The sequence below is a fragment of the Mustela erminea genome, chromosome 8 (assembly GCF_009829155.1).
Source record: "Mustela erminea isolate mMusErm1 chromosome 8, mMusErm1.Pri, whole genome shotgun sequence".
Lineage (NCBI taxonomy): Eukaryota > Metazoa > Chordata > Mammalia > Carnivora > Mustelidae > Mustela > Mustela erminea.
The window spans coordinates 33,474,643-33,483,891 of NC_045621.1; the positions used below are offsets into that span (position 1 = coordinate 33,474,643).

At 40.3% G+C, this 9,249-nt stretch overlaps 1 pseudogene; it reads left to right on the forward strand.

The window, feature by feature from the left end:
- Positions 1-3,959: 3,959 nt before the first annotated feature.
- Positions 3,960-8,969, forward strand: LOC116597048 (annotated as a pseudogene).
- Positions 8,970-9,249: the final 280 nt, after the last annotated feature.

Below are 9,249 nucleotides of genomic sequence, written 5' to 3' on the forward strand. Positions count from 1 at the left end.
GGGTTAAACATCCAACTCTTGATTTCAGCTCCAGTCCTGATTGCAGGGTCATGGGGTCAAGCCCCTATGTCAGGCTCTGTGCACAGCAGGGAGTCTGCTTAGGATTCTGTCTTTCCCTCTTCTTTTGTCCCTCTCCCAGCTCACAGGTTCTCTTTCTTTCTCTCTAAAATAAATAAATCTGAAAAGAAAAAGAAAAAAAAAAAAGAATCACTCAGCTATCACACAGTATTGTGAAAAGTAACACATTCCTGCTATTTCAAGTCACACAATTATGGGATGGCTTATTAATCAGCCATAGTTGACTTAGACATAATCTTGGATGCTACCATCACCTCTCCACCCTCCTTCCTACCTACATACTTGAGGGCAGACAACAATATTTGCTTTTCATTTTCTGTCCAGATACCTTGGGAGGCTGGCATTTCTTTACATTTCATAAAACTCTACCTTTCTCATTTCCCACTCAGTTTCCCAGGAACATTCTCCCAGTCTTCCCTGAATGAGTTATCTTGGAGACACTTCTCAAGTCTCACTTCCATTGTATTTCTTATCATCAGATTGTCATTGGATGTCAGGTTCAAAAGAAATTTGGACCAGAATTGCAATGGCCCTGGTTGGATTGATTAATGATGATTCATTCTTTTCTTGGATAATGATATTTGCTTTCTCTCATTTCCTTCAGCCTACTTCTCTTGAGTTTTCCCTTGTTACTCTGTGTTGATTCTGGTGAGATTCAAGTCCCTTCCTCGGAGCCAATGGAGGAAAAACTATAATGTTTTCAAATACCTTTGACCCCAAATGATTTCTATTCCAATGACAAATGGTAAAGAAGATTCATGCTATTAGGAAAATGTGTGGCACCCCTATGTTCATTGCAACATTATTTACAATAGCCAAGATATGGAAACAACCTAAGTGTCCATCAGTGAATAAATGGATAAAGATATGTTTTGTATATGCGCAATGAAATCTTACTCAGCCATAAGAATGTAATCCTGCCTTTTGCAACAACATGAATGGACCTTGAGGACATTGTGCTAAGTGAGATGATTCAGATAGAGGAAGAACAAATACCATATGATTTCACTCATATGGGAATCTAAAAAACAGAACAAATGAGCAAACAAAACAAAACTGATAGAGGACAGATTGGTGCTTGCCAGAGATGTGGGGCTGGGTAGGCAGGGGTTGTGGTGAAATGGGTGAAAGGTGTCAAGAGACAGAAACTTCTAATTATAAAATGAATAAATCCTGGGGATGTGATATATAGCATGTTGACTATAGTCAATAATATTGCACTGGATATTTGAAATTTGCTAGAAGAATACATCTTAAAATTTTTTTATCACAAGAAAAAAAACTTGGTAATTTTGTATGGTGACAGGTGGCAACGGATGGTATTGTGGCGATCATTTTTAACGTATACAAATATCAAATCATTGTGTTGTACACATGAAACTAATATAATGTCATTTATACCTCAATGAGAGGGAGAGAGAGAGCCAATTAAAAAAAATTTTTTTAAAAAGATTTTATTTATTTATTTGATAGAGAGAGCACGAGAGAGGGGAAGGTCAGAAGGAGAAGCAGACTCCCCACTAAGCAGGGAGCCCGAGGCAGGACTTGATGCAGGGACTCCAGGATCATGACCTGAGCTGAAGGTAGACGCTTAACCGATTGAGCTACCGAGGCATGAGAGAGAGAGAGAACATCCATTACAACCCTTTAATGAGGGGAAAAGGAAAATATGTTCTATACAGCCCAGAGGAGAAGGAAACTGACCCAATATGGATATTGACACATTTTTTCAAACTTGTCTGTAAAAATGTGTTTTAACCATGGAAAGCTTTCCTTTTCTAGGCACATTTTACCCCCTTTCACCAGGCATTATAACAATGACCCTGTGTTTACTTTCTCAACACTAATATTTCTGTGGAAATTTATAAACAAACCAAAAAAAAAAAAAAAAGAAAGAAAGAACAGGACAAAAGGAACATATTTTATTTATTATGGTTCAGAGCTCATCCTGTTTTTCAAAAGAAACACAGAAATTCACTTTCTATATCACAATGGAAGTAAATTGGATTTTTTTTATCATTGCAATTCTCCATTATGAAACCAATATATTTTGCATATTTTATTTAGTTTTTAAACATCTAAAATGTTAGAAAGTTGGAATTAAGAGAGAGGCTAGAGATATCTATCTCAGAAACCTCATTGTGGTTGAGAAAGCAGGAGCCCTGAGACGTTAGCTTGCTTGCTTAGGCAATAAAACTTCTGCCACCAGAGGTTAGGACCCTAGCCCACTTTCATGATCTGATTACAACTAAATTTGAGTGGGATCTTGGCTGGGGATTCAATGTCCAAGATGGTCTCTTCTTCTCCAAGGCCCCTATTTGTATGGTGTCTCCTTATTGGGTTGTCTAGCCCAAGCTTGTCTGCAACATAGTGGCTGCTGGGTCCCAAAAAGAACCACTCCAGAAGTTAAAGCCCCTGTGTGCAACCACGTATGGAACATCTGTTTGCATCATCTTTGACGAAAGCAAATTATATGGCCAAAGCTTGAGGTGATGTGGAAGGGACTTACTACATGAGGACATAAACCCCTATGGAAAAGGGGCTTTGAGAGCCACCAAAGTAGCATACTCTACTTCACACTCTGTTTCTTCTTTTTCTGTGGCGTCCATCACCTTTATTCTCAACTCTCTTATTTTATCTGATGTCCAATATCTGACTTTCTTCATTAGACTGTAAATTTCATGAGGACATGGAACTTTCTTCTGTTGAGTGTTTTGAATGAGTGGGTACACATTTATAAAGATTATAAAATATGAATGAAAAGACTATTCACTCACAACTTAGAACTTTTTATATTTATACCTGAAAGTATATATTTTTTAAAAATGGATTAAATATTGGGCTAATTTTCCCTTTTAGAGAGTAACAAACATCCAGTGTGGAAATCAGGCACCTTTTATCCATCCAGTCTGTGTGGCACACTACTCTGTCTCAGGAACCGGAGAAATGGTAGAGAACAAGGCAGACATGCCCTCATGGGGCTTCGGTACTAATGGGAAAGGCAGAGAAAAACAATTGAAAATACCAAAATATTATTCATTAGCATAAATACTGCAAAGTCAGCAAAGAAAGGACTGAGAATAATGGTGGGAGGTCAGGGCAAATGTGGCTGGCAGAATGACATTTAAACTGTGATCTTAAGGGTAAGAATAAGTGAGTTACACAAAAAGTATGAGTGAAGACATAGGGCAGGAAGAACTTGGGGTTGTTAGTGTGGGGAACAAGCGTGCTGGCCGCAGTCTGTTCCAATCCTGCCTCTGCTCCAATCCTGCCTCTGCCACTCCCTAGTCCTCTAACCTTGGCAGTGAGTTGCTTAGCCTCTTTGTGCCTTGCTTTCTTTATCTGTAAAATATGGGGCGCCAAGACATTCAGAGCAGACAGATGTGATATCGCACATAGGACTTTGTAGGGCACGGCAAGGGATTTGGGGATTCCTCCGTCCCCCCAAAATATAATGAGGAGCCACTCGAGAGCTTTGAGAAACTTTTCTGTTTTGGAAGATGTTTTTTTTTTTTTTTTTTTTTTTTTTTTTTGCTACTGCATAGGACAGGAGGAGACAAGTCTGGAACAAGCAGAGCAGGGAGGCATGAGTCTAGGTTAAAGAAGAAAGCAGATTTTGTCCTAGAATTGACTGCACTTGCAGATGGCTGTGTAACTACGTGTGGGAGGGCAAGGCATCCTAAATGACCCTGAGATTTTGGGTTTTAGCGACTGGGTGAATATTGGTAACATTTACTGAGGTGACATTTACCTGGTTTGGGGATCAGAGGGCCAGATAGGCTGCGTTTGGGCCCCCAGAACATCTCAGGCTTTATGGGCAGGTTGCACATGTAAAAGTCTGGTAATGACTCCGGCCATCTTTTGTTTCCCTGAGAAACAATATGCAAATACTGCTCTCACTTTCTTTTGTCTGTGCTGCCAACACGTCATCCACACTGAGGAAGACCCAGAAACTTCAGGACCATGTGAGCCATGGCCATAGCCGCTATGGGGAAGTCCCCAGGAGGCCCGGGTAATGCTGGTGGCAGGCATCACCACAGGATCCACTTTGACAAATATCACCCACAGTTTACCTTGGGAAAGTTGGTATGACGCATAACCATTTAGAGGAACTAGAGCTTCTGTCTGACAATTAACCTCAATAAACTGTGGACCATGGACCTTGGTCAGTGGGCAGACATGGCGGAGTGCTGCCCCAAACAAGACAGGAGCTGCTCCTATCATCGATGTGGTATCATGGGTCTGCTACAAAATTTTGGGCAAAGGAATGATCCCAGAGCGACCTGTCATTGTGAGTGGCATTGTCATTCCGTAGAAGAGCTGAGGAGAAGATTAAGGGTATGTGTTTGTGTCTTGGGGGGGTGGGGGGACTGTGTCCTGGTAGTTTGAGGGAGGTTCATTAAATGCTAAAAAGCGCTTTTCTAAATAAATACAATACAATACAATGCAATGCAATGCAATGAAATACAATACAATACAATACAATACTGCCCTCAATGGCCCTGGCATTGTTTAAGGAAGGGCTCTAGGGATTGTAGCTCTTCTTGTACTTGTTGCAACAAGGCAGGTCCAGTTATCATTAGCATTTTTCAGACAAGGGAAGCCACATAGCACTAAAGTAAGGGAACCCAGAGCTCCTCAAATTACCCACTTCACCACTGAATCACCTACCCTAGGATATGACGCTAAGAAAAGTCTGGGGAGTGGTTTTGACTTCTTTATTAATGAATCTTAAATTAAAATATAACACACAGACAAGAAAGTGTAAACATCACACATATGCGGCTGGGAGAGTTATCAAAGCAGCCATGCCAGTTACACCCCTCAGGTCAAGCAGTGGCACATTTCTGGTACCCAGAAGCCCAACTTATGCCCCCTCCTAATCACTACCCCATCTACTCCCCAGAGGTAATTGCTCTCTTGACCACTAACACTACAGTTAAATTTTGCCTGTTTTGAACTTACTATAAATGGAATTATAAGTTTTTTTTTTTTGGGGGGGGGGGACAAAAGTCTGCCTTGTTTTGGAATGCTTGAGTCATTCAATAAGAATTAGAACATCTTAGTGGAAATTGTCTATAAATTTTGCAGAGAAACCCCCATGCCCATGGAGTGTGCAGGTTTGGAATAAATTTTCCTAGAGTCCACCAGTAACAGGTGGTGCCTTCTACCTAGAGAGAAAGGAAAAATATGTAAAAAGGAATTTCTAAAGGAGACATTTTTGAGCCTGCATGAATAGAATTAAGGACAAAAAATGCCAGATGGAATTTAAAATGTGGAAAGTGGGAGGTCAGCTCACTGTTAAGGACAAATTATAATGGGCAAATGTAAGGTAGGACTTTTACAGAAAAATGATTTTCTTAGGATGGTTGGGGTAAGGGACCATTTGGAGTGGTCCCCTATTGTATCCATTTGCAAAACCACAAGAGCAAGCTCCTAAAAGCCAATAATATGGAATAAAACTATATAATATAGTCTGTTTTATATAATACAATAAAAAAGATTAAGGGATGGTACAAGCTTGCAATTGCCAGCTAATTACAAGCTGCATGAGTGATGAAAGGGACTTTATGATCTGACGCCTGCAGTTTACAGAAGCCCAGACTAGTTAAATGATTAGAGGCACAGTTGGCTAGGGCATACCATGACAAGGGCAGAGCTGGGGCCAGAGCCTCAGTTTATTTATTTATTTTTTAAGATTTTATTTATTTGACAGAGAGAAATCACAAGCAGGCAGAGAGAGAGTAGGAAGCAGGCTCCCTGCCAAGCAGAGAGCCCGATGCGGGACTCGATCCCAGGACCCTGAGATCATGACCTGAGCTGAAGGCAGAGGTTTAACCCACTGAGCCATGCAGGCGCCAAGAGCCTCAGTTTTGAAGACGTTCAGGTCTTCTGGACTATCTTCCTTATGGAGTCAAGATGTATATATGAAGGTTGTGGTCTGAGATCTCAGAAAGATCATATTCAAGGGATATTTTGCATGATAGTCATTCTTCTTTCCTGGAAGACTATGGGACACTGGTAGTGGAAAATGATTCCTTAAATTTGGGAGTGGGGGTGACTGCACTCACATGCACTGGGAATAGAATTATTCTTTCTTCTCCCTGGATACTCTTTTCCCATTTCTTCAAAAGCTGGCTCTACCTCATCCTTCAACCTTAGTTCCTTAAAGTTGTACCTAATTATTCTCTAGTCAGCACTCAATGGGTTTTCTTCTTAACGTTTATTAAAATAAGTATTTATTCTATGTATTTTTTTCATTGCTTGCTTGGTTGGTAAATCTCTTTGTCAACTTCCCCAACTATAATGTGAGTGCTAACCCTTCAGGGACAAGCCTGTACAGTTCACAGCTGTAATCCCAGCATGGACTGACTAGTTAGTGGATGCTAAATTAAGATTGCTTAAAGAGAAAATGCACAGACTTTCTGGAAGGGTTGGGTAGCAACCATGTGTCCTTGAATGGCAGGGTCTCCTAGAGGCAAATTGCAGTTGATATAAAGCTATACTACATCTTCGGGAATTTGAAAGCCATGCTTCTACGAGCATGTTTAAGTATTTCTGGTAACTTTAATTATGTCTCTATGGCCCCTCAGCTTGGAAATCAAGAGAAGCTGAAGATGACCCATCCTGATTCTCTTATTCCACCCTTCTTAAAGTCTGTTCAGTACAAAAAGATGTTGGCTATCCTTATGGGCTCAGCATCTAGGACATTTTCCTGAGTTTGTTTCATACTGGGGAAATCAAGTGTGTTTTAAAGTGGCATCTTGCTTCTATTTCCTGGATCATCCTAACAAGTCTGAGATGCCTCTGGAGCTGCCTCACTGGCTGGTTTACCTGAGTGTGGCTTGGAAATTCTGAATACATATGCAACAATTTGAGATCCTTTGAGCTGGAACCAGCCTGCAACTGGACTCCCTATGGCATTTCAGAATATCATCGAACCTAGGGAACACTGTTCTTCCTCCCTGACCAGCCCAATGCAATGAGAATAAAGGTAGACTTAACTGAAGGTATATGCGCACACATCCGTGATTTCTATGGCTTGGGAGGCCACAGAACAGTGCATGAATGGTATGAGTAGTGGTTAAATCTGGGGAAATCAGGCCGCCTGGGTTCAAAGTTTTTCTCTTTCACTTAGTGGCAATATGACTTTGGGAGGGTGACTTGTCTTATCTGAGCAAATGCCTACCAATATGGGTGCCTGGATTTTTGCTTTTAGTGGCTAAATTTCATGCCTATGAAAGTCCCTTTCCCCTGGAATTTCTGATCCCAAAAGGCATTATTCAATCTCACACATGGTGAGAGATTAGTTGGCAAATGAATATATAACTATCCTCATTACCTGAAAAACTTCAGGTAGGGTATTATTTATAATCAGTGGAGACGCAAAATAGCTTCTGGTGAAATATATTTGGCACAATATCCAGGCTTAAGGGGCATACTAATCAAGAATCAAGACGGCCCAAATCTCTAGCAGAGCAGCAGGTGCACAGGTAAGCAGAATTAGGATGGCACAGTGCCAGAGGTATGGCTTTTCATTTTCTGTTATTTTCTTACTTAATCCACTGAGTCCCTTTTCCTCAAGTGAATGTGATAGTACGTGTTGGCAAAATAGTGCAGATGTAACTGAGACCATATGGTAGAGTATTTAGACAAATACTTTAATTTAAATAGCAAGTATCTGTTGTGAACACTTTTTAAAAGAGAACAAAGCAATAGTTAAAATACCTTGAAAAAATAAGGCTGACACCATTCTTTGGCATCTGTTTTCATTATTTTTCCACCAGCTAAGGTTTGTGCATTAAAAATAAAATTTCCAGTTTCAAGAACTTTTTGGTCAATTGCACATTTAACTAGGAAGCTCGAAATAAAAACTTTCAAGATTGGGATAATGATTTATCTCTTGGCTTGTTTATCCAGTTAAAAGTCAACGTTAACTGCAAAATAAGTGATCCATATCATCAAATAACAGTTAACAGTCTCGGGTGAGTTAGTTTAAGGGGCGTGAGATAAACGGATGAATTGATTCTTAGGCTGCATAACAGTTTTGCATACTCTGTTATATTTTATGTAGATTTTGCATATGTCCTTCAGCTAAATCAAAGCATAAGCTTGGATAATCAATTTACTGCTAAACTGGGCTGATTATTTAATAGACTAACTAGTGAACTACAAATTAACTTTCAGTAGTTTGGATTCTGTTGGCTTCTGTCCTAATCTTGATGAACTTCTTCATAAACTTTGAGATTACTTTGGATTATCTGGGTGGGCACAATGAAATCTCACAAGAATTCTTAACAGTGGAAGAGGGAGGCAGAACTGGAGGTCAGAACAATGCAATGGGGGAAAGACTCCACCTGACCCCCATTACTGGTTTTGAAGCTGGAAGATGGTGGCCACGAAGTAAGGAATCTACTGGTGTCTAGAAGCAGGAATGGGCAAGAAAATATAGATTCCCCTAAAGCCTCCAGAAAGGAATACAACCATGCCAATACTGTGATTTTAGCCTGGTGAGACCACTAATATCCCTGAAAAATTCCCAATGATAAAACACATCAAACTAACATAGAAATAAGAGGACACATTGAGTTTGTGTTGACCTACTGATGGGATTTCTTTGGGTTCATAGCCAAATTTCATGGGAGTCCCTCTCAATCTCCTTTAGGTCTTGGGCACATGGCTTCATATTTGCAAATGCCTGTGTTTCCCTGGTAAAATAGATAAGGTTGTGACAGTGGGCATATAGAATGATAGTAGTGGCGAGACACTAAGTCTATGTTTTTTTTTTTTTTTTTTTTTTTTTTTAAAGATTTTATTTATTTATTTGACAAAGAGAGATCACGAGTAGGCAGAGAGGCAGGCAGAGAGAGAGAGGAGGAAGCAGGCTCCTGCTAAGCAGAGAGCCCGATGTGGGACTCGATCCCAGGACCCTGAGATCATGACCTGAGCCGAAGGCAGCGGCTTAACCCACTGAGCCACCCAGGCGCCCTAAGTCTATGTTTTCAATGTCCTCTTTTACAGTTGAGAAATTTGAGGTTTAGCTAGGTGGAGGGATTGCCATGATCTGGAATTCCATTGATTTCACTGCCTTCTATTTAACAAATATGAATTGAGTTGAGGAGAGGACATGACAATAGCAATATATGAAACTCATGTTAAAAAAAGTCAGTA